The sequence below is a fragment of the Siniperca chuatsi genome, linkage group LG9, assembly GCF_020085105.1.
Source record: "Siniperca chuatsi isolate FFG_IHB_CAS linkage group LG9, ASM2008510v1, whole genome shotgun sequence".
Lineage (NCBI taxonomy): Eukaryota > Metazoa > Chordata > Actinopteri > Centrarchiformes > Sinipercidae > Siniperca > Siniperca chuatsi.
This window is the reverse complement of record NC_058050.1, coordinates 3,970,378-3,996,803: the sequence shown is the minus strand read 5'-3', so window position 1 is coordinate 3,996,803 and position 26,426 is coordinate 3,970,378. Positions and strand designations below refer to the sequence as shown.

The 26,426-nt window shown below is 40.4% G+C and overlaps 1 protein-coding gene across 5 annotated transcripts in view; it reads right to left on the bottom strand.

Moving 5' to 3' along the window:
* The window catches only part of sema6e (sema domain, transmembrane domain (TM), and cytoplasmic domain, (semaphorin) 6E), a 150,175-nt gene extending 125,108 nt beyond the window's left edge, over positions 1 to 25,067 (bottom strand). For 3 of the 5 annotated variants that reach the window (XM_044209538.1, XM_044209542.1, XM_044209543.1), the window contains exons 1-2: positions 24,832 to 25,067; positions 2,639 to 2,721 (exon numbers count right to left, since the gene is read on the bottom strand). The gene's annotated coding sequence lies outside the window, so the exon portion shown is untranslated. Of the gene's footprint in view, positions 1 to 1,150; positions 1,276 to 2,638; positions 2,722 to 24,831 lie in introns of all 5 variants that reach the window. The other 2 variants (XM_044209539.1, XM_044209541.1) reach the window with 2 other exon arrangements.
* Between the last annotated feature and the right edge of the window lie 1,359 nt (positions 25,068 to 26,426).

Sequence of the window (26,426 nt, the reverse complement as noted above, 5' to 3'; positions counted from 1 at the left end):
AGCGGTCTTAATAAAGCTTCCCTCTATCCACCCCAGAGATCTCCTCACCCCAATTATACGCCTGACACCTCTACCCTCCTCCATCTCCTCTTCTTTCTCACAGCACCCCCACCTTACCATCCACTTCCCAGCTCTGATCATGGCTCTCCCTTTGCTGGGCTCAAAGCCCCAGAGGCCTGCACAATATCAGGCTGCTGGTGGCGTTTGCGTCACACTCTGCTGCCTGAATTGCATCAGGAATGCATCTCTTCTAGTATTGACAAAAGATCAGTACTGTTCAGCCAGTGACCATGTAAACTTCACTCTAACTTGATACAACACACACACACTCACATACACTGAGGTGCAAACCTGTGGAGGCATGCCGAAAAGATTCCTTACAGTTTGAAATGATTGGAAGATCAGGTCTGACAACTCCCATGATCATCAAATCAACATCTGAGACTGAATGCATGTTCACATCATTCATGTCCATTGAAATGTGAGAACTACAGCTTGAAAAAATTAATTGATTAATCAATAAGTAGATGGACAGAAAAATAATCCGTAACAATTTTGGTTAGTGATTATCGTTTAAGTCATTTTATTCACAAAAATGCAAGAAATTCAGTGGTTCCAGCTATTTGCAGGTTCTTTTATGATAGTAAATTAAGTTTGGGCTTTGGGCTGTTGGTCGGACAAAGAAAAATCCACTTCCATAAACCAGATTGGGCTTATACACTAAATGATTAATCGGTTAGCCTATGGAAAAGAGCTTATATATGTCCATCATTCAAGTAAATTTAAGTAAAGTTGCACAGACTGGAACCTGAATAATGTGACCTCTCTGCAACACCAAATTCTCAAACTTTGCAGGGTGATAAGTTACCACAACTTTTTCCAATTAATAAAAGCTTTGTGAGTCCATGAATCTCTTGTTTACAAGCCATGGTTCACTTGCAAATCGAACAGTGTGAACCAAAACAAGGTTAACTTCTCTGATGAGGTAGATGCGTGATCACACAGTAATGCAACACAGTAACATCTATGGACATACCAACTAGTCTAACAACAAAACAGCTCAAGAGAAGTACATTACAAAACACAGAACTGCCACTACTGCTGTATTGTCTATAGTCACTTGTTTTTAAGACATTTTAGCTGGTTTTACCTTCAGATGCTTTCAAGGTCACAGCAGGCCTGCATCTGGCCAGCCATCTGTTTCCAGCCATCCCATGAGGCATCCTGTCATCGGCGCTCCTTGGCTCTGTCCTCTACTGTCCACATTCAAGCTCACTGGGGAAATGTCCGGCCAGACACAATAGCTTCTCAGTGATTCTATGGGTTTCTGACACATTACACAGTTGTTTCTGCTTCGACTACCTGACACCCTCACAACAGAGCTCACCTCACTGGAAAACCTCAACCAGGTGTGTACGCTTCATTAGTATGCAATGTACTCACCAATCACTCAATATTGTAAGTAGTCAAGTTTATGTGACTCGCCCAAATCACAAGTTTATTTACAATCTGTGCAGCATACGACACTCTATATCCTTAGACCATTGGTTTGGATAAAGAAAAACTCCACAAAAAAAAAATGGACAAAACCTCATGGAGAGCAACAAGGGAGGTGTCCCTTTTATAGGACAGACATGCAACAGATAGCATGTACAGAGTAGACAGATGTAATAGTGGAATTTCAATGTAGAGAAACAGAAGGACAATATACACAACTACGAACAACAGCAAAGCTACAAACTACTAGGAACTCAGAAATACTCTAAGTAATCAGTATCTATAACATTAAATAATCATGACTTAATAAGCAACAATTAAAGTTCAGAAAAACACATCTTTATGTATTATTTATTAAGAGCTTAATAAAACTCAACTAATCTGCTTCATCTGGACTCTGTGGATTGATAAGATTCGATTAACAGTAACCTGGCAGCGTAAGCAGACAACCCAACTATTGTCATCAGATTCATCAATTGTCATCAATTGAGCCTCGCCAACTTCAAACCAGTGAAAAGAGCTAAGATAGAAACATGAACACAGAAACCTCTCATGTATATATACACACACACACACACACACACAATAACCACAAGTGATCCAACTTTGGCAGAAAACTCGTTCGTGTAGGACTCCAGTGCACCTAGTAAAAAATTGATTTAGAAAATATCTTTTCAGGGCCTTTAAAATTGTACTAAAGTACAATACAAAACTGCAAAATGAACACAATGCTTTCGCTACTTCAACTTAGCCAATGCATTGCATATGTGGTTGTAATGCATCAGCTCATCTTACACTAAGTTTGTCCTTGGTTGGAGAAAAATTCTTCATAAAAGTTTGCCAAATATTTAAAAGCTAATTTCTGACATTTGATTAAATGAGTAGATAAGTAATTGAGTAGACAATATCTAATTTAAAAAAGCTGCTTAAGTAGCGGTATTTCCACAAAGTATCCATTAATTAAGTGCTCTGTGTAGATGTCTCCTGAAAGTAGATCTTACTCTGTCACATTACATCCAATTCAGTCTAAATACTGCATTTGAATGATTAGTGAACAGAGACTCCAAGCCTCCCCAAATCAAATCTTCAACTTTTAATTACACAGGATCCACTTTAGAAAGAAACAGCATTTGTACTGTACCGTAGCTTTTAAACAGCGATCCACCAAGCAGTTGAGTATAGCAGGTTGGTACAGGCTGGTGAAGACAGCAGCTGTCAGTATACCTGTGAAGGGAAAATAAGAGATCACTATAACATCGGTGTCTGTCTGTGACATAATGCAGGACAGCTTACAGTGATGCAATCTAAGCCTCTATGATCAGTCAGAGCAACCATGTTGTATCTTTCTCCAAAGAACTCTAAAAGTCCAGACTATGAATAACAATGACAGACTATTAATACTGAATATACCATTCACTTTCATCAGGAAAACACAAAATCTAGTAGCTTTGAACTCTGGGGAAGAGACATGATGGTTGGTGATGTCTACATGACAATAGGTTGCTTTTGTAATAAGTGAACAAAATCTTTTGACAAATCTCAGAGCTCAAACTAGCCAAATCTGATGATGGCATCTCAGCTCACAATCTGCTCTGGCAATCTGCTCCCAGGAAAACATCTTCACTTTGCCAGTGCACAAACCTAAACTAATAAATTATATATTTTTTAAAAACCTTTCTTTTGCAAACTGATATGTAAAAAAAGTTACAACCTCACTGGGCTTGATAAGCAATTGTATCCGCTTTTGAAGAAGCTGACTCTTTAACGTATAGCAAATGTATTTAATTTCCTGCTCCATACAGTCACTGCTGATTAGTTTTCAATTAAACATTAAGCATAAAAAAAAGCAATCAGAGGTTCAATCTCAAGCGTAATCTCAGAGGCATTTATGTGCCAAATTCAAATTGTGAAAGACATCACAATAAGAATCTGTACTTTTTGTAATTTTACAAACTCATTAACCTGGCCATTGTTCTGGAAAATCTTTGAGTTAGCAACTTTCTGTGTAGCTTATCCATACCTGAACCTGAAGATAGTTGGCCATAATCCTCTATTAAGTTTTTTGGAGATGCTATGAAATGTAATGACCTAGTTGGATCCTGATCTGCACCAAAGACTAATTCTGACAAATCGTGATGATGGAGGTTTTGACCTAAAGCCCAGCACATTCCAAGTAGCGGAGCCCAGGAAGACTTGCAGAGGCAGCATCCTCTGGATTAGCAAGCACACCAGCTGGCAGCCACATGCTGATGATGGTTCAGTTAAGGTTAAGGAAAAGCCAGTTTGCCAGCTTATTTTTCTCCTCCATGCTCTCAAGTTCTCTTTGTTTTGACAAGAGGACTGCAAGCCCTGGATGGAAAGTACGACTGCTGTGTTGTGTATCAATAACAACCCATCCTTGGTAGTGTGATACCATTGGGCATATGATTATTATTTTCCTGTTTCAGTGGTATGGTACAGAGTGAAATGTTGATCGACAAGGGTCTGTGCTCACCAGTTGTAGGAACAGATCAACTCTGAACTTACAGTACTGCCTGGGAAAAACACAAAAACATCAAAAAGGCAGATAAGGCGTTGTGGAAAACAAATTCCAGTGAAGGCTCAACAAAAGGTTCCAGACTATCTCTGAGGCACTTAAAGTTCCCAGACTACAAATTGCCCCTAAATGCATCTTGATTAATTTAGCAGAGTGTGTTTGTACTTTGAAGCAGAACGAAGAAGGATTTCAGCTGGCCATCTGCTTGAATTGTGCTAACATGTCTTCCATCATCATCCACTTGCAATTTAGCAAGTAGAGGGTACGAAACAGGGGACGGTTAAACCCTTGGAAAAGTCAGATTTTGCAAGCCTCACAAGTAGGTAGGGGATCGAGACCTGGTTTTATAAAGACCCAGTTCCAAATTTCTCAAGAGCTAAAAATCAATAAGGTCCGAGCTTATCGATACTGCAATCGAGACTAGCGGGTCCTATAACGTCTCTCGAGACTTAACGTTATGTCGTGAGAGACGAGTCATGTCATTTAAATCAAATCACTGGTGCACAAACATACATCAATTGTATAATAAAGTTTTTTAATTCAATTGAATTGCCTACCAACCACCGTTAAAGTAAACAAAGAAGAATTTAATTACCTCAAGCCCTCGTTGCCTTATTTCTCATTTGGTCAATTGGTTGCTTGCTACGGTGGGCTGAACATGCAAAGTAGCCAAAGGCTTGGCTACATTTCAGTAAAGCCAAATATAAGGAGGAAGCGAAATGCCATTTATGTTCTAAGTTAATTTCTTGTAAAGGGGGGGGGGGGCAACATCAATGCTGAAGCACCTCAACGTTGTGCACAAGTTAAAGCCAAAATGCAGTACCTTCGACTGTCTGCGTGTCTGAACACCGCCAACTCTGGCTGCCGTTGCGGGACAATTATCCCCCCCTACCCAAGGTATGCATGGTGCGCACATCCCAACTTCCCAACTATCAAGTCCCGTTCGTTGACAATAATAATCCAAATCGATAATAATCCAAAAATATGCAATCTCTTAAAGAGACATTACAGACATTAACCAACACTTTAGTGTGAAAACGAAATACTTATTGAAACAAAACAGTTTCTTCAATATTTAACACGTTAAACGCGTCACTTGCCTTCTGTCTGATAGAATAACAATCTGAGGGCCTAGTAATGAGTTATGTTTAATGATGGGTCAAAATATATTTAACATTTGCCAACTTCATTCATTTAGATGGTGGTCAGCTCAAGCCCACACATCTTTATTGTTGGAAAAATTTGTTGGACATTTATTGCTGCTGATATATTATTTTACTATTCCCATAGTTATACGTTATGTTGAAGGGGCCCTGTGTATTTCTTTTCAAATAAATGCCCAGGATCCGCAGTGTTTATTGATGGCTAGGCAAATATTCTGTTCAGAAATCAAACAAACAGTCACAGACTCACAATTAAGCAATAAAAGCAATGGGCTACCAGTTCTATTAAGAATTTTCTGTCATCTTGGCCTCTGAACCATTGGACCGGATGTTTGTTTCGCTGTGTTAGCCCTGTGTCAAGCATAACTTGTTAAACGTTTATTTCAATATATAATATAATAATATTTGAAGTACCAGCTGGGTGGGGTTTGCATGGCAAATAGGGGGCTAGAGGGAGAGATATCTTAAAAAAAAAAAAAATCTCACCCTGCATTCCAACACACATTTCCCCGACTTATTAATACTACCCTGGCAGCCGTTTAATTAATCAACCTAGCCCGCTGTAGGAAGATTTAGTCACTCATCATCCCAGATCAAAACTCCAGGATGCCTGATCTGGTCTGAGGATTAGCGTTAGAAGCTTCTTGGGATAATCCAAAGCTCAAGACCATTAAGATATGGGCTAATGGTCAGCTACTTCACAAAATGTATTTATTACTACCTTTCTTCTTAGCTCTTATTTATTTTTTTTCTTTCCCAGCAAGCCTTAATTAATCAATTCATTCTGTGGCTACGGAAACATTACTTTGTTGGAATGGGTCTCTTTTCTACTGGTTTCTTGAGATGTAGAAAATGAAAGAGGTTTTAATGTAGCTTGAATTTAAACAAAGTTTTTTTAATGAGTAGTTAGGGTTCAAACCACAAAGCCGTAAAACCCTATTGAGTTTGTGCCGGTATTTGCCTTATGCCGCGGCTCAAATTGCCATGAGCTGGAATGAGCTAGAAACACGAAAATTTGCCGAATAACTGGAAATTATGTGCAAATGCTTCCACAGAAATTTGAGCCAAATCGGCCACATGATGGTACTGTAATTAAGGCTCAAAAATGCAATTTTGAAAAGGCCACGTTCCTCACACCGTGACTCCGATTGACTTGAAATTTCAAAGATCAATGTCCTCTTAAAAAAAAAAACGCCTTTTAACGACCATTAAAGTCCACCATGATGGATTTTTTTGTTAATTTGCATAATATGAAAAACTGTAAAATGAATAGAACTTTCTGAATTTTGAGTCTATCACCAAAAGAAAAATTTATACAGCATTTTGGGACTTTTGTGGCGGGCATTTGTGGCAACCCATAGGGCCTGCCACAAATGCCAAAAAAACCCCAAAAAACTGTACTTTCAAAATTTCACCAAATTTGATGTGCATGCTCTGGGGGCAAGTATTAACCAAAATCTGAAGTTTCATATTGATTGGCGTAAGTGGGCGTGGCCTACCACATATTTTATCAAAACTAAAGATGTCTTTGAGCAATCCCGATTAAACTCACTGGAGACATCCAGCACCATATCCTGATACACACAGAGTTTCGTTCAAATCCAATGAAGGGGGGGTGAATGGTGGAACTTTGAGTGCACAATAAGTAAAACGTGCAGGCTTTGTAATGACGGAACAAGTGTGTGATTGATCTCACTCCTTTCAAACAGAATTAAGCAAGCTGAAGTGACTTTGCTTGTTGCTGCCTGAGGCTTTAATTTTGGCCCATCGAGCTGCTTCCTTCCTTTGAGCGAAAAAAGGTTTAAACCGGCCCATTGCCGTCTGCAGCTACATTTTTTGAGTTTTGATTTTTTGTTGAATCAATTTAATAGACATCCATGACATATCAATCTGTAGCAAAGATAAAACAATGAAACAGGTCTCAGGCTTCTTTTTTGCCTTGAGAACAAAATATATTGCAATGCTGTAGGTGGCACGGTCCAAAATAGATTATGTGCTGAAAAGTAAGCTTTCAAAGCTTAAAGGCTGAGATGAACAACTTGATCAACCAAACACATACAATTTTGGCTATTTTATGGATTTGTTGCAAGTCAGTCTCCAATTAAAGCGCCATTTAATATCAGAATTCTAAATTTGGGGGTTTAGCAAAAGGACATGATGATGCCTATAAAGTTTAGCAGAAACAAGTCGGCTTCAAATATTATTGTCACCCTGATAGGGAAAATTTAGGTTTGAGGGTGGTGAGGAGTTCTCTGTTTCAGTCTTATTTGTGACCTTTTTCTATTTTACTTGAGGAGATGGGAGACATTTAAATGACACCATGCCATTGCAGATATTGGATAAGGACAAACTTATTTATAATGCATGTATGACATAAGCTGTCCATTCATCAAAATTAGACCCACATAGCCGTAAGACCACTGTTCCAATATCATAATATGTCAGCAGTATGGTGCATTATTGGAGAACACCATATTTTATCAGTTAGTGGCTGAAAGTGGAACAATTACCCTTAAAGAATAGAAGTAAGTTTAAGTTCAACGCAGCATATTCTTTTATGGGAAGAAATAAATGACAATAAATGTTACTGTCAAGGGTAAAAACAGTGACTTGCATATTGTTTTCTATCTTGGCTATTTTATTATTTTTACTTATTTTATTGCAATTTTATCATTTTTAACCTTTATTTTAGCTTTTTGTTTCATTTTCTCTTTGTGTACATACTGTATTTCTGCCATTATTGTATTGCTTATATTTCTATTGCCTTATTAGTGGAATTTGTTTCAAGGAAAATCGCAGTTTAGTACTGCGTTTTTCATAGTCTTGACAGTCATACCTATCGGATATGATCCCATTGGATTCACCAAAGTAATTGCTAAGATCTAGGAACATGGCAACATTGCTACAATGAAGTAAGATGGGGCAAGAAAAACGAGCAATTAGACGATCAAAAAGGTTGTAAACAAACAGTTTAGCCAGATTATCTAAACCACTTCATTCAGATGTAAGAGTGAGTGCACATGAAATGTTGGTCATAATCCTTCATTGTACAGCAAAAATGTACTACAGCAAATATTTTAGTAAAGCTGATCCACAAAGTCAGTCTGTAAACTGTGATGAATATTTATTACCATATAATTTTACCATTGGCCTTCGATTTCTCTTGCAAATGCAGGTTTTGTTTCTGCCCTGTCAAACTTCTTTTTAGCATTATCAATGTTCCCAAATCTTAGCAATTAACTTGGTTAGTGCAACGTTATTACAGATCGGAATGATGGCAATAACTCCAAAAATAAAACACTGGTTGTATGAAAATAGAATTTCCCTTTCCCACTTTGAACTGCACATATTGAATGATTGATATAATTGTCACTGGCCACCATGGTTGTGCATTTTTGAACAACAACTAATAAATTTAGCAGAGGAACTTCTTCTGTCTTCAAACAAATGCCAACAACCAAATGATCATCTGGCAAACAGACCACACTCCGGCCCTTTCTCCACTCAGCTGTCTATTAAAAAGGAAAATATGTGGTCAAGTGTCTTGTTTCAGGGAAAGTGAAAACACACACCCACTGAGGTACACAGTCAAGCGGAGGAGTCAGGCATGTTGTGACTGAGAGTGTCTTTCCCCTTCCTTTGTACCACATTCCCTCACTCCACATCACCACAAGGGGTAGGGGTAAGTGGCTTGACCCCTCCCTACTATCACCAGGCAGGAAGAAAATCAATCAGTATTCAGGTCATGCCACAGGGACGCCTCCCCGTACCACATCACCTGTGACCCCAGCAGGGTTCTCCTCAGAGAGCGTGACAGGGATTTGTCTGTGCTGCCAGTGTCTGCTCCGTGTCCAACGCTAACAAATTCCTAGTGTTGAGAAGAAGGAGAGGGGAGGAGCGCGGCCTGACCCTGTCCACCTCTGACACAATAAATCCAGCTGAGGAGTTCAAGGTGGCCTGACCTGCATCCGACCCCGTCTCTGGAAACATGGCTACAAGCTCCAGCTGAGCCTTTTCCCCTCAATGCCCCAGAGCTGAATGGAGAAACAGAGGATGCGCTCAAGTTTCGTGGGAGCCATCAGTACGCAAACCAACATTTATTCACTCATATTTCACTTTACCCAAGTCTGCGACATCCTAACAATTGAGAAGCCTTGTTTCTGTCATGGGAAGTGCACGGGGGGGGGCAAAATTAGCATAGTGTAATTACACTGGGGAAAGATCCAGACTCCAAGGAGCAAGACATAACCCATAATTTGCCATTGTGCTCCCTACACAATTGACAGTCGGTCTATGATATGGAGATAAATGTCGGAATTCAGGCTGTTAGTTTAACTGATGGTGCATTCAGTATGATAATAACCACGGTCTTGCACACAGTGAATCTGATGAGCAGTCCCGCAATAGCTCTTCACCACTTTCCCTCCCCTCCATGGGGTATTATCATGCTAATCTAAAAGAGAAATTGAAAAAAATACATTTCAGTGAATAAGGACATATAATAGGAAGCAGGGACCTCTGGAACCGCGAGGAGACAAAAGAGGGTATACTCACCCAGCTCCACCTGAGCAAAGCAGGGGTGACAAATGGACACAGACATTATGCTGGCTGGATAATTAAAAGAACATAGCCTAATTAAAAAGATCTTCCTGGTGAATGGACCGCCTCAGCGCAGTAACTGACCTGTGTCTCCTACACGTGTTGGGCACAGAGCAGTAAGTCTCTCTCTTTTACACATTCAATTTCCACATCAGAGGGGCTTTGACTGACGAGCGGCAAACACCGAAGTGGAACACGCTGCAGGAAGTGCGCCAGATCATAGTGGGGGTGCAGGTGCTTGTTAAATGACTCATGATTTCCATTAGACAGTCAATGAAACTTATACAAGAGATTTAATTAAATGTAATTCCACATATCTTGCACAAAACTTTTCTTCCTCATAAAAGTCTTTGCGTCCAATTATTCTGTCCAGTTTTTGAAACTGTTCAAGGATGGTCAGGATTTCATCACTCATTAATGTTAATGTTCAGGCTGTTTGTAATGTATGCATAGATATACATCGACTTTGTGGTGATGGCTGAGAGAGCCAATGAGTGACAGTCTGTTTATCTATAATACTATTGATAATAACAAATCCGGTTTGTTTGTGACAATAACTTTGTTTGTTACACTATATTTTACTGGCTACTGTCATGCCAGTAAAGCAGACATTTGAGTTTAAATGAGTGTCTGAGTGACGCTTTTAAGGAAGTGAAAGCTTGACTTGGTGCTGGACGATACAAAGAATTTACTGTTAACGACATTGGGAGTCACCATCTGACTTTGCTCATGTATGTTTGGTGGGTAAAGGCTTTCCCCAACACATTTCACGAACACAAAACATGATGATGCTAAGGCTGTTTGATGTTTTACATGTATGTAAAAGATCATATTTCAGAAGATCATACCATATATTGAAGACTTGTAGTTACAGTATGCCATTGATTTATGGCATTAAAAAAACAAAATGGCAAAATTTAATAGCTTGAACTACACATGAATAGGTTTTTACCAAGCAAAGTCCGGGTTCAGTGCTGCATCCAACTTGAAAAGCAATGTTGAACCTAGCTGGATTTTTGCAACATGATGGTCATCCAGCAAAAAAGTTGATCCTATATAAAGCAACATCGTCCGGCAAAGCACTGTGAAGGGCATGCATAACTTACTGTACATGCACCGCAGGCCAGCTCGACTTGAGGCTGCTGCTGCCGCCTTACTCAGAGGGAAATCAGCGATATTGAACCAGGCCATAATATTGCAGTACAGAGGAGAGACTGTCCATGGAGTGGGAAGTTGGTGACCAATCGAATAATGTAATGGGCATGGTTACATTTTTATGAATGGAATGACGATGGACAGTGGCAATTAGTGGGTGTGTAACGAATGCTTATGTGCAATTACAACATTGGTCAAGCAAATACATGCAAGTGTTCATACTAGGTGAATTCTTTGTAGCGTGTAGCCTTTTGGACACAAGAGAAAATTATAACCGACATGATAACGTTGAGAAAGTTGTAAAATCCTGCCTCAAAGGAGTATAATCAGCCGTGCAGCGTCTTTGTGTGTGATAGCCTTCAAGCTGGACTTCCTGACATTTTATCCTCTTGGTACCAGGCCAACACCAATGCAGACTGTCTGCGTTTTGCTGGAAGGCTACTGTCAGCCTCAGACATGGCCTAACAGTGAAAGTGTGAGTGTGTTGCCCCCTCATTCCTTTCACCCAGCCGCCTGTCATGGAGTTGTGACATTAAAGCAATAGCCTGGTTTGGTGGTGGGTGCTTTGTTTACCCTGAGTTGGTTTTCATGCAGTCAGTCACCAGAAACTGCCCCTCAGGGACAGAGACGGTGGAGGCAGGGAGGAAATACAGGAAAGCAAAGAAGAGAGATCAAACATCCGACAAGGATTAATTCGCTGGACCAGGGAAGTGGCTTGTGTGACTGAGTGGGAGGAGTTTTGTTGTGTTTGTGTCCTTGGCAGAAATAAGTTTACAGCCTCAGAGTTAATTAATGAACACGTTTTCAGCCCCAAGCAGCCATCCACATCACTGCAGACACGCGCACACACACACACACACACACACACACACAGGGCTGCACAATTATGACTGAAATCATCATCAGCGATTACTCTGAGATTGTGCTCATGTTTGGAAGATCACAGTTTGACTCTAATCCAATATTCTGACAAACAACTTGAACGTTTTCATCTACAGCAGATATTTGACATACAATAACATGCTTCAAAACAAACTGCCAATATTTATAATCAGATGTGGAAACTTACTGTACATCACAACATAAAGACAGGCCTATACACTCATACATACACTGCTCAGAATCTCCAGGTAACTCATGCTTTGACTTTGATTCCGGGTGCTAGAAATGTTTATTTTCCATCTGCTTTCTTACTGAACACATTCACAATAAGATATGTATCAATATCCATCATGAGAAAGGTCAGATTAATGTATTTCTCAAATAATTTTTTTAGGGATGCACGATAATATCAGCATGGTATCGGCTGATAAAAGGCTTTAAAATGAAATATTGGGATCTACCCGATATGAACATTCCTGCCGATATGACAGACCGATAAGATGATGCTTAAAATGAGAGGAGTCTGGTTTATGCTGCTCGATGCAGTGTTCCCAGTGAAGGGGTGCGCGTGCCAAAAATGACGTCTGTGAGCATGAAAGAGGGAAGCTGTGGAAGTTTTCCGTGTCCAAAAGGGATATCATAGTTGCTATTTGCAATGATTGCTCGATGTTCGCTATTAAGATATGTATTTCAACTCGCATAAGAAGGAGGGAGCACGCTATTTGCTAGTGACAGTCGTGAAGGAAACGGTCGATAGTCAGCACAGAGATGCAAGTAGGCGACGGAGGATCCTCCACCTAAGAAGACCCGAACTGGAACACTGCTGGACACACACGAGCACAAGTGTTGATAGTTAACAGCTGTTCAGTGCTGTTTCCCATGTAGACAAGAAGATAGAAGAGAAATCGCATAGATTGCGAAAAGGCAGAGATGCTCACTTTTCATACAGAAAAATCTCCCTCTCATAATTTTAGGATGTAGATTTATCCATCTTTGAGCCTTGTTCATTGGACTTAGAGGGCTACGTTTTCACTCAGGACTGAAGATGCCTATATTTTGTGTTCTTTTGTTTGCACATCACCTGGCTGTTACAAAGAGTACACCACATTAGGGACGCCCAGATCGATCGGACGCCGATCATTATCGGTTGATACTCTGTTGTAAAAATAGCAGTTGTTGATTACTTGCGGCCCCTACTAGCTGGTTAAGGGGAGTCAGGAGTCGGTATAAAAGAGAGCAGTCAAAAGCCAGTCGCTCAATTTCCAGCCATGCTGGATTAAATTTACACTTCCCTGGCACATTTAGTTTTTAGTAAAGGACTCATCAAGGTGAGGAAGAAAGGAGAGGGAGAGCCGGTGATGAGACAGAGATGGAGACAGTGATGCGTCCCAATTTTAAAAAAGAAAATGCTGAGCGATTTCTGCTTCTGAGCAATTTAATTATAATGACTTGATGAACAAAGTATAAGACAGCATTACGTGGTTCACTTGAATTTCAAGACCTTTTTAAGCACTTTGTTTAAAAGGGGGGCTATTTTCAAAGTATTCCAGTACTTGATGTTTTAATACTGCTATACAACAAAAACACGATTGGTAATGGCAGTGTATCGGCCGATATGGGTCATAGACAATCGGTAATCGTATCTGCGGCAAAAAAAGTGATCGGGGCTACATTGCTACACTATGTCTATATATGGTACTTCAGTTGGCTTTAATTGCTGTACAGCTGTAGAATGCACTTACTTTTGCATGATACCTGTGAGCAGAGATTACATTTATTTACTTGTTAGGAACTTGTGACATGGGTCAAATTTGCCCTGGTTGTGGCCATTGTCAGGATTGTCTCAGGGAGAGCATCATCCAAGCCTGTTAAAGATGAATTTTACAGTTTTGTTTGCATCTGCCAGTCAGCTATCAAGATTTCTTACCCTCAGGTGTGCATAAACTACAGGTTATGGACATCTTTTTACAAAATACAAAAATGTGATATTTTAGGTTATCGTATCAGCTAAAAAAAAAAAAAAATCCATATTGCGCATGCCTAAATTTTTTAAAAACAACAGATGTATGACAACTGGCAGTTTGTTTACAACATGCTTCACTGTCCTTGAGGTGTTTTACATGTGTTAGTTTTAGTGCTGAAAGGATTAGTCGATTAATAGATTAGTCAATAGACATAAGTCATTTATTATTCCTGTTTCGATTATTCAGGTTCCAGCCCCTCAACTGCAAGGCTTTGCTGCTTTTCTCTGATTTTGATAATTGGAAATTAAATATCTTCGAATTTTGGTCTGTCGGTTGGGGAAAACAAGCAATTTGAAGAAGTGGCCCAGACATTGTGATTTTATTTTTTTTGACACAGATTAATAGAAAAAATTAAATCAGTAAATTATTTGATACATAAATTAATCATGTATTTCAGTTCAGAGGTTTGTACAGTACATACATTTCAATTTTAAAAAATTAAGCACTATTTTAAAATTCCAATTAAGACTGCTTTGCACCAATGCTAAAACCGTTCAAGAGAGATGCATCTATGAAGAATCAATTATTTTTTCCTGACCACAAGCATGCACCCTCTCTCCAAACTCACAGCTGCAGGGGTGAGTCAACACATGGTTAATAAAGTCACACACACACACACACACTCTCTTGGAATGGGAAGAGTTCAGGGCACTGTAGGGGAGGAGGAGGTGTGTTTTACTCACCCTGGACCGCTGCCCGGTTTGGATTCATATGACACTAACTGAAACCCCTGATAAACCCCCACACTCTCCCCCCTAAGACCGGTTTAAAAATAGACTTGATTCGATGGAAACGAGCCCGGAGTTCTGAGAAATGGAGGAAAATGACCAAGCTAAGTGTAGGCGAGCAGACTTATCTTACACCATGTCCAGGCCAAATATTCACTGCACATATGGTGACCACTAAAATATACACAAATAATAGCGTGAAAGCTAAAGTGTAGATTATAAACAACCACCAACATCCACCCCCAAATGCTTGCACACAGGTAAACACTTCAAACACACACACACACACACACACACACACACACAGGGATTCAGAGTTAAATCTTAAAAGAAAAAGCACTGCATGTTCTAAATTTAACACATTTCAGATTTAAGTATGAGGGTATGCAGAGTGTTGTTTGCGGAAAATCTGCCACAATTCCTATCTGCAGAGCACAGGGTGCATGCATAAGAAATTGGATAAAGAGCCTGAGGGAGAAGTAGAGTTGGGAATCCAATCTGAGTTTTATAAACCATCAATGAACCTTTCACCTAAAATTAGGGCTTGCAGAGTTTAACTTCCTGCTGTCCATTCAAAGGGTGTACAGTACAGAAGGTGCGAAGGGACTTTGCCAACTTTTCAAGGAACAAGGTCAAACGGCTCTGCTATTTTTGGAAAGTTAAAGCAAATTATATGCAGTTAGGTCCCTCATTCAAGGTACACATGTCACATTACACTACTGAGGGGAGAGTCCATTTCATTTTCAAATAACTGTCTGAAAAAATATAGCATATTTTCACTGAACACTTAAATAGATGAAATATGTGAATACCTGTCACGTTCTGAGCGTGTGCAGAGCAGGGATGGGATATGATGGGGTATTACTGTGTGAAGGCAGCAGCTTTGGATGAAGAGGACAAAAAAGGGCTTATCTTAGATTTTTAATTTCCTGCTTCATTTCACGTTTCAGGACCATAAAAATTCTCATTTTGAAAAACAGCAATAAGCAACAATGAGACATGATCATAATTCAGAATTACTTCTATAGTAACCCCCCCTCAGTCATGCAGTCAGCCTAATTGCTTTAGCCAAGATGTGAAAAGCCAGACAATTGCTGTACAACGGATTATCAAAAGAGAAACCGAAAAATAATTGATCAGAAATTCAATCCCTCCGTCTCACTCTGCCAAAAACTCTTAACCGACACTGCTTTGCACGACCCGCTGTTCTGTAGATCTACTCTGCAGCCTCAGGAACGGAGACCACTTCAACAACACCTTCCACACTTTTTTTACAGGACATAGTACAGTATGTGTTCATTGCAGTGCATTTCTGCTGGATTTCACTCTACTAGAACACATAACACAATCAGAAAAAGTGATTCTGATTAGTCCTCAAACATTTAATCAAATAATCAATTATCATCATTGACAATCCATGCTTTTTTATATTTTCACTGTAAACTGTACACGGTACAGGTCAAACTAGGGCTGCAACTACTGACCATTTATAGACCAACCGATTTAGACCAATCGGTTGGTCTATAAAAAAGGTCAGAAAATGATGAAAAATACCAATCACAATTTCCAAGGTGACATCTTGAAATTGCTCGGTTTGTCTGACCAACATTCCAAAACGCAAACACATTCAGTTTACTATCACATAAAACAAAGAAAAGCAGCATTTTCTCACAATTGAGAAGATGGAACTAGGTACTTTTTTTGCATTTGTGCTTGAAAAAATTATAAATTTAACTGACAATCGACTAATTGATTACATTGACTAATTGATTCAGCTGCAGGTCAATCGAAACAAGACATTTTTAGACAGCACTTCAGGCTGTAGAAACTTTTGAGACATTTGTCATCATTCATTTCATTTCATATACTGTGAATCAAAAAGTAACTGACATATCAATTAATAATAAAAAAATCATTACTTGCAGCTTTAATTCTCAAGTCTAAATTTCAGCAGATCGTTCAGTGTCACAACTGCTGTTTATTCACAACTTTCAGCCTCTCTACAGACAACCTTCACAAGATCACCTGCATTAAAACTACATTAAAAAAGGTTTTCTTATCTTAAAATTGCATAAAGCAGGAGCTTAGGCATGCAGCTGACTGCTAAATCAAACCTAAATTAAAACAGTCTGGCAGAGAAGTTTGTCCAACTCGTTTGCGTTTAAACAACAGATTAACGAACAGTCTAAAAACAGAATTGAGCCAAAATAGACACGGCCGACAGAAGATTCTCAGGCATCATCAGCCAACTTTAATGAAGCCAACCTGTTTTTCTATCACGTCTGGCTCAACCTTCTTTTTTCTCAATTTCATCATTCAAAATCAGTTGTGAGATTACAATCCGTGTCACCAAAGGCAGGATGTGCGTTGTTTCACTCATGATATGCAGCCAAACATGTCATGTCAGGACAAAGCATCTCATTAAAAAAAAAAAAAGGATATTTTCAACAGACAAACTCTGTTTCGTTTGGGATGAGACATGTTCTGATTCAAGGCAACATGTGTCAGTAACAACTTCTTGTGCTGAAAACAAGACAAATGTCTGCTGTGCCAAACGTTCTTTTTAAGAGTGCACACCAAATCAGAGAGATTGTGAGAGGCCCTGGGTGTCTGGTAGGTCTTTCCAGGGAAATAACCTCTGGCACAAAGATGGATGGTTACATTTCCTGCAGCAACAACAGCCGTTTGTTTGGAGGAAATGGGAGAGTAACTGGGCTGTTAGCAGAAGCTGTGATAGCCACCATGGCTGAACAGGCAAAGAAAATAACTCCACTATCAAAAACTAAAACGTCACAAATTGAAAAATATATGGAAAAGGACGTTACAGTGCTGCCCACAACACTTGACTGAGAGCCAATCTCTGGTAAACGAAGCACAGAAAACCCACGGCAACAAACACTCAGCAATGAAGATGGAGATGAGGAAAAAAGGTGATGCTGAGAGAGAGAGAGAGAGAGAGAGAGAGAGAGAGAGAGAGAGAGAGAGAGAGAGAGAGAGAGAGAGAGAGAGAGAGAGAGAGAGAGAGAGAGAGAGAGAGAGAGAGAGAGAGAGAGAGAGAGAGAGATTTTACACACACACCTATTTATTTTCTAGTATAAATACTAAAAAAAAAAAATAAAAAAATAAAAAAAAAGGTACTTAATCACACTGATGCCAGAGTCTTGTGAATCCAACACAGCCATAAGGCAGTTGCCGATTTGCAACACTGCCCGCAATGGACTAATAAAACACGTTGTGGTTATTTGTCATAATCAAAATGCAACTGATGCACCTTAGGAATGAACTGTACCTAGGCCTGCACCATATGAAGAAAATCTGTGATGTGTGATAACTTAGTTCAATAGTGCGATGATGATATGACTTGCGATTAATAAAATATTGAAGTGTGCATACTGGCTATACAGTTACTATGTCAACCTGGTTGTCTTTAAATTCAGAACAGGATTAGAACAGAATATTTTAAATATAACTAAATGTTGTTTCTAGAGCAGCAACAGCAAAGTCACTATATAAACTCAATAATATCTCACTGGAAACTAATCTAAAATGTATTTAAATATATATGTATATATATATTCCTGACATTAAAATACAGAGCGAAGTTTAAAGAACTCAGACATCAGTCAGTATCGATCCTTCCTCCTGTCGTCTGTCCTCCTCCCTCTGCTGCTGATGTGATTCACCTGCAGGTACAGCTGGTTAGACTGCATACAGACTGCCTCGTTTTAGCTTGTTTCTAACAGTTCACTATAAACCGAGCTAGCGTGCTGTGCTTGTGTAAAAACATATGAGATTACAGACAGAGCAGATTAAAATAACGCTGTCTACATGTTTATGCTGGTTGAACAGGTGTGTTGGCTTTTTACTCGTGAAGGTTTGATTGCATTTACAGTAACGATCGTAGTCCTCAGCTCGAGTGATCACTTCACTGTCTCTGCTGGCTCTGCTGGCCGCCGTGCGTGTGCATGTGGAGGAGCTCAGTCCAACAGAGCAGGGCAGAGGCTGCAGCGTGATAATAAATACTACGGCCTTCGCCACGGGGCTGGTTTAATACCGGGTTTCCATACCCATCCCTAAATTAAATGGTTTTTCTTAGTCATTGCGTTTCAGGCAGTCGTCTGCAATGTGTTTATCACGCATGTTCATATCGCGATGACGATGAAAATACGATGTACTGGTCAGCACTAACTGTATCCAGGTGAGAAGTCCATTGTCCATTCAGTTTTTCTTTGTTCACTTATCCTTGGCAAGCAAGCAACCAACCAAAGAACAAAGAAATCATGGCTCCTGCTGCCAAAAAACAAAAACCAACATAGACCCGCCCAGGTGCATGCTGGTCCTATACCTATCTACATATGTAAACCTGGGGTGCCTATAGTGCTGCTTCTTACAAAACAGAATTAGCAAAAATAAAATAATATCTAAATAAAGCGATATCAAATTAAATAAATAATAAAAAATTAAATACTCAAAACATAATAAATAGTTTCGACACAACAAATAGAGCTGGGCAATAAGACAATATTACTTGTTTGTACTGATCATGGATTATGACTGAGTAACACTTATTTAGGGGGCATTTATTTGCGAAAATAGAAAATCAAAGTAAATAAGAAAAGGCTCTTTCACATCTCTTGCGACTATCAAAATACCTAATAGTATAAATAGATTTGAACACTTTCATGGGTTGCGTTCCATCTGTGAGCCATGTTAGCAAAGCTCGTGTAATAGACTTGTTCAAGTGTGCGTTTTCTGCCATTGCTTTTATCTTGGTCATGCATTCGTCATTTGTAGTTTATTACGTGGTTGAGTTTCAGGTGATACAACAAATTTCTTGTTTCCTAAGCAACTACTACTTTCCTGACTGCGTATACATTTAGCTTCGTTCTGTTCTGTATCATGTTTACTGAAGCCAAAGCATCCCCTAACAACCGACACAGCATCTTTTTTTCCTGTACCACAGCTTCCTCATCTGCACTGACCCCCCCAGCTGTAATTTATCATTTAAGTCATCATCGGTGTCCAAATTACAACTCAGCACAGGTTGGTTAGGTGAAAAGGTGTTAAGAAATTAATTTACCATACGTATAAATGTGACTTAAATTAGGTTGGTGAGATACTGCCAGTTTCAGTAAATTTTTATTAAAAAAATTGCGATTAAGGGCATAAACAATATGGCAAAGCTCTGACGATTCACAAATTTATTGTGTCTCGTGGTGTATATGAATTGTAAAACATTTAATAAAATTAACATTTCCTTTTGAAAACAAACTTTCACAGTAGTGTCTAATTTCTCCACTACCAACAAGAAGGACAGGAGATTGGGAAATCAGGAGGGTGATTTGCTCCACTTTCAGCCTGGCTGGCTAATCAATGATGCGGGAGGTCTGCCCTCATTATGAAGTGATTAAGAGATAATTTGGAGCAACAAACCAATGCACTTTTGCCATCCCCCAGCCCATCCAACTAAGAGTTCAACAATCAATAACTGGTATGTATGGCCAGAAGCTATTTACAGAGACACTTGTTTCCTTATTTCAGTCGCTTCCTTTATTAAACACAGGAGCGAGGAGAACTATAGTGGATTTAGAGGGGAAGTTATGTTTCTGTACTCTCCATGGTGGTGAGAGGGAAAGTGTTGTGGTGCCTCGAATATCTTAATCTTTCGGGAGTTAATATTATGCTACTGAGTGATAAGGTTTTTAAAATAAACAGGATTCTGGGGATTGTGGGTGACGCAGCTGAATGGGAGTTTTGAAGATCTTTGAGCTTAGTCATCAGCTAATAATCCTTTAAAACTGTGAAAATCCATGCACATATGAAGCCGCATTAGCTACTTCTTCACATGAAATATGCATGAAAAATGACAAGGATTCATTTTTGGATGATTCATTTTCTTTCCTTTCAAGAGAACCTTTTTGTTGTACATGCTGCTTCCAAGCTGCCCTGTGGGTACCACGCACAGCCTCCTTGTCACACAAGACAAAGAGTGTGTGTGTGTGTGTGTGTCTATGATATTATATAGTGAATAGGTACTCTCTCCTTTGACTAAAGGGCAACTGATACAGGAGTGAGGGAGGCAAAAAGCATGAATCTACAAGTATTATGATTCTGGCTGCAGAATTCAGATTTCTTTTTTTTTTTTTTTTTTTAAATAAAACCACAAAACAAAACACAGAAACCTTAGTGCATGACTTTACATATAAATAAAACAGAGGAGAATGAAAGTCTTGCAAACATACAGCAACTGAGGTTTTAACTATTGACAAAGATTCTTTCATGAGACCCTCTCTAGCCTAAAAATATAAATATGAGGCATTTGCTGACATTGCAAGCTACAGGTTATATTTTCCCCTTTAATTGCTGGACTCCATCCACTGTGCTTCATGAAGCGTAACCAGACAGTCATCCAGTGTTCCTGCTGCGCTGCTTGTGGCCGTGGCGGGTTGGCAAGCAGAGCCCGAGTCCATGTTCGACAAGGGGTTAACGTTTCTGAAGAACAGCTCGACAAAACCACAGGAAGACAGCCAGTCTGGATGGACAGGCCGAGGCCTGTCACTTGTCCAGTTTGTGGTCTGCCGCCTCCCGCCATCTTTTTCTTCTTCTCCCTCTCCTTCCCTCTAGCCTTTCACTGACCTCAAAGCTTTTCCTCCCAAAATTTACACACTCATCAGCTTGGCTATAATTTCCAGTCCTGTACTAACCACACCAGGACCACAGGAGGGAAGCCACTGCACGCCTGTTTTTGGAATCAAAAGTAATTACAAGTCTGCCAAGCATTCAAATTTAATAGCTGATTGGACTAGTGGGAGAAAAGGTTGTCAGCACTGAAAACATCCACTGCATTCACCTTTACTTCCAGGAGGCTGCAACAATAATAGGGATACAGATGTAACTAAATTGGCAGTATACATTATGTCTGTGCCACAAGCAATCTGTAAATGAATTTTAAAAATCATTCAGGCCAATTTACCTCGGAGATACTATGCACTGAATCAGCAAAACTATGAGGGAAAACTTTTCTTCCAGGCACAGTAAAGAAGTTATTTCTGCTCAGTTGGAAGAGTGACTAAAAACTATTGGAAAAAAAGCCCCATCCAGTCAGGACAGTGATGGAGGACCCACTTCAGCCACGCTGCAGAAGGCATGAGGCAGGTCTGCCTGCTATTCTTAACCTGTGCATTTGTAATGCTTGATGCAACATGTTAATGTGATTTCTTTCCAGCTGTGGCCAAACGGGGCCAGACCTGGAGGCCAAGGCCCGGTGGTCTCAGCAGATAGCCTGGACCGGCCTGTGCTGTGTCAGCCCTGGATTATGGATGAAGGGGAGCCTGCGGGGCTGACAGGTAATAATTCACTCCCCAGGGGTCCCACACCCTTCACTGCACACAACACAACCAGCCTGGAAAAGATGGGGGACGGTGGAGGGACACAGCCTTGGAGCTCATGTCCTCATAGCCCACCCTCTTCCCCTTTTTTCCACTATCCACTTCAAGAAACAGGGTTCTCATTGGCTGCCCAGTTGTCACGGGTAACCAGCCATTATCAAAATGAAATATGAGGTGCCACAGACCGATGCCTCTCTCAGGTGCAGGGCCAAACAAAGTCCCATATGTTGCGGATGAGGAGCTTAGATTAACTGTTGCTTCCTGAAGCACAGCACTGCACCAGCCCTTTCTTCCGACATCGGCAGTCGCACAATGTCGCCATGTGCTTGAGGTCGGAGACACTTCACACAAATCGATGTTGTCGAGGTGCCACAACAATAGCCCAAAAAAATATTGTCCAATGCTCTCAAGTTCTACTGAGCTTGAAACTGAAGGGGGGGGGAGCAATTCAACGACTTCAAGTTAGCCTGGGGATTTAATGTAACATATCTTCATATGTCCCACTGAAATTCAGTTTTTTTCCCACTCTAACCAATCCAAACTGCACACACTACGTGTGTGTGTGTGTGTGTGTGTGAGCGTTATACGTAGCTATGTTCAAATATTGAGCACATTATCTCGATGATGAAAATGGAAATAGGCCTGCTGAATGTCCCCCAAGGGCCACCGCCCTCAGCCCCTGGTTAGGAGCCTATTTCAACCATCATTACCCTGAGGACCCATTAGGAAGATGCCATCTGCACATGCGGGGCCCCTCCATCGGGGCCTCTTGTCATTTCAAACTAAAAGCAAGTGCCGAAATGGAAATCGGAAGTAAAATTACAAACTGGGCTAAATGCACCATTAACCGTGCTAACTGAGCGACGGACCTATCGGGGCCTGAAAATGAGAGCTGGACAAAGAGCAAGCAATTTTCAGAGGTGATGAGGAAATGAATGCACTGTTGGTACTTTTCTCTCTCTCTCACATTGATGACTGTAACACACCCGTCAGCAGAATGTGACTTTCCTAATGGCGTTGTAAAAAACAGAGGGGAGTTGATTGTTTGTGAATGTTGAATATATATATAAGTAGGAGTACAGGCAGACATGCTGGTAAGTATCAGACAGACTCTGGCTACACAGGAGCATCTCACATCTCCTGCAGGGCAGCAGCACCTCTCCTCGTCAGCGGACCAGTAACATGTCAAATAAAATAACCTGAAACCACATTGCAATATCAACTGAGCAGCACAGAGTGCAAAGTCACTGTACAACTGCGGTAGGAAACCGCAAGCCATCAGTGTTCTCCCCATCCTATGATATCACTGCAGCAGCGGAGATGAGCAGGAACGAGACAAAACCTAAGAAAATCACAAGATCCGACCACACTGTCTCCACTTAAACATCTGACTGGTTGGAACAGGGAGTGCATGACGTTTCCCCCACAACAGGCAAAACAAGAGGCACATTCTGAATGAGCAGAAGTTGCCTCTGCTGTTCAAGGCAATCCGAGCCTTAAACTGAACATACATTTTTAAAATGCATGCAAAACTTTTGCAAGGCTAGGGATAGATCAGAGAAAATAACAGGACCAGGCTGCCTTTGAGTCAGGTAAGATGGCACATATTGCCTTGCAACAGGCCAAGATCGAAGTAGTAGTGGTGTAGTCTGTCTCTATTTGTGTATAAGAGAGATGTATTTATTATTGAAATGTTCTTAGCCTCAACTGAAACTGAACACCCACTGAGGGCGATGAGCAGGCTAATGCACAACAGGATGAGACAAATCATAGCGGGACTATGATTTGTTTTCTGCAGAGGATAGCTCAAGAGCAGCTCTGAGAATCTATTCCAACATAAATAACCATCAGCGGCTCCTGGGAATCGTATGAGAGAAAAACACAGGTTTCTACTCTCTTTGTGCATCGTAGGCAATACTGAAGTCCAATCCAGACTGCTGCTGAAACTCTCTGCGTGCAAAAGCAGAAACCTGTTAGAACAATGAGCTCATCGTTTTCCCTCCGAGTTTGGCATTAAGACAAAACTGCAAATGAAGTAAGCATGATGTAGTAGGTAAAATCTATGCAAAGCGAGAGGGAAATGTGCCGTTTCAATATGAACGAACAGTCACGCAAACACGGTTTTCCTTTCCAGGCACCCACAAGCTCAAATTGATTTGTTGTAAATGTTATCAGCTAGTAGAAAGACAGCAAAAGCAACCATTATGTGTCGCTTTTCTTAGCACAAACTGGTCTTGAGTAAACAAATGTGGCCTGTTTCAGTGGGAAAATAAACCACGCTATCGAAATTCAATTAGTGTCTCAGGCAAGATGCCACTCAAAGAGACACGTTATCAGTTGCTAATTCGTGATAAGTTGCTGATGACTCTTACAGCAACGATCAACAGAGAGCGAAAGAGCGAGTGTTGCAGGTTTTATTATAATGAGCCATTTGCACAATGCATATATAAAATCTGCGAATTTGTGTCTAAATCCGACCACAGCGCGGAGCACAACAAAATGTCTAATATCTTGCAAAATCAGTGTAACGTCAGCTTAGACAGGCTTGTCATTTCTGCTGTTCATCCTCAAGAGTAGAAATGAGCAAGACTCCAAAACACAGAGGAGGAAAAGAGAAAACAAGCGGCTTCTCCGGACTCCAAATTCAACTTGGGGAGAGTGAAGAGATAGTTTAGGCTTATACGTGTCGGAAATGTTAACGGGATTAAAACTGACTAAAGGTTTAAACGCCCTTAAAATAGTGAAATAATATCTCTGCATTGTCAAACTTGGAGAATCCGAATCCTAATGAGCAAAGTAAGCGCAGCTGCTGCAGCAGCAGCAGCAAAGTCTTCAACTAGCAAGCGAACCACTTATTACCTTATTGTTTCCTTCGTACCTCCAGTGTGGAAAAAAAGAAATATCGTCGTTGTCTCTCAGAGAAGATACTGTAGCAGAGAAGAAGCGGTGAAGAAGGCAGAGTTGTTAGTTTTAGCTAGTTTTCTTCGTCAACGATTAGTAATCCCAGAGCGCCAGAACAGCGAAAAGGCGCCCCTCACTACTGTGACAAGACTGTAGCCAGACTGAAATCACAACACTCCGGGAGCCGCTCAGGCCACGCCCCCGCCCTGTAGTTTGACAGGAATTCTACCCAATCACAGAGCGGCGTTAGGATCGTATCGTTTCCGATTGGTTGATCGTTCGACTTGTTGTTTGCGCCCCGCCCAGCTCGGCTCACTTTTCTCCCAGATGTTGAATGCTAGAATATCAGGGCCCCTTTAAGCAAGCCAGCCAATCAGAGCGCAGGACCGGGGATTTAAACTCACACATTGATTGACTTTATGGGAGGAGCTGTTTAAAGGAATTTTAAATTACATTAGTCACATTATTCTATTGTAAATGATATATTATTATAGTAAATGTGTGATATTGTATTTATTTTCATACTATTACATTTTTCAGTTTTTGACACTTTTCAATTCAGTACATGGCAATGTAAAGTATATCAGAATAATAACAATTTAGTCTATGCACAAGTAATTTGTAAATGTGACTATTGATGGTTCAGCAGAATGTTGTACAGTCTAGCTAACAGTTATGTCATTATTTCATCATTAAAAGTATCATTATTTTGGCCAACTGTTAATTGTTTAGTCTATAAAATGTCAGAAAATAGTGAAAAATACCCATCACAAGTTCTGAGGGCCCAAGGTGCGAGGGGATGTCTCCAGATAGCTTATTTTGTCTGACCAACAGTCCAAACCCCAAAGATATTTAATTTACAATGGTATAAAACCAAGAAAAGCAGTAAATCCTCACATTTGTTTGGCATTTTAGCTTGATAAATGACTTTGACCGGTAATTGCTTATCAATTTGTTGTAGATTAATTTTCTGGCGATCAACTAATTGATGAACTGACTAATTGTTTTAGCACTGTACAGTGTTTAGTCCACTCCAAATCTATCATTGTGACACTACACACAACACATCCCAAACAAATAAATATATCTAGTACATACACACATTAAAGGTGGGGTAAACGATTCTGGAGAAAGATTGTTGATATTTGAACTCAAAAGCCTAACAAACACACCCCTTCCTTCAGTGTTCCTTCAGAAGCGCCGCTGCCCAATTTCACGGGCGCGCATTGCCAAGGCAACGACACTAACAACTGGGCATTATGGCGGAATCCAGTGCGTCTGCTGCCCGAGGGTAGCTGAAGCAGAACAGACATAATATAAAACTCTCTTTGGCTGTTTCTCAGCCACCTCTCCTTCTTGACAATATGATTACACGTTAGCATGTGCCAGATTTACCGTCCCTCTTGCTCCCGCTGGCCCTTGTCCTGTGCACGAGCACGAACGCCCCCTATTGCTGATTGGCTGGAATAGTGTTGTGTGGCTCGGTCCGAGCCACTTTGTTTGTTTCCCATTTACAGAGCCAGGGCTGTGTACAAACACCAGAGTTTTTTTCA